Source organism: Nanorana parkeri, unplaced genomic scaffold (genome assembly GCF_000935625.1).
Source record: "Nanorana parkeri isolate BGI_ZX_2015 unplaced genomic scaffold, ASM93562v1 scaffold3915, whole genome shotgun sequence".
Lineage (NCBI taxonomy): Eukaryota > Metazoa > Chordata > Amphibia > Anura > Dicroglossidae > Nanorana > Nanorana parkeri.
Window position 1 is genome coordinate 1958 of NW_017310182.1, and position 448 is coordinate 2405.

The window sequence follows — 448 nt, forward strand, 5'->3', positions numbered from 1 at the left end:
GAGACATGTACCAATGACAAAGCTGGGGACCACCATGGGGGGCATGTACCAATGACACAGCTGGGGACCACCATGGGGGGCATGTACCAATAACAGAGCTGGGGACCACCATGGGGGGCATGTACCAATGACACAGCTGGGGACCACCATGGGGGACATGTACCAATGCCAAAGCTGGGGACCACCATAGGGGACATGTACCAATAACAGAGCTGGGGACCACCATGGGGGACATGTACCAATGACAAAGCTGGGGACCACCATGGGGGACATGTACCAATGACAAAGTTGGGGACCACCATGGGGGACATGTACCAGCGAGATAAGTCCTTCTTCCATCCAGACCTGTATAAGCTGTACATTGTGATCCGTTGGACTCAGTTCTGAAGGAAGCGGATCTCTGGAACTTCAGAGCGCTCCCCCCAGAATACATTATATAAAGAATACA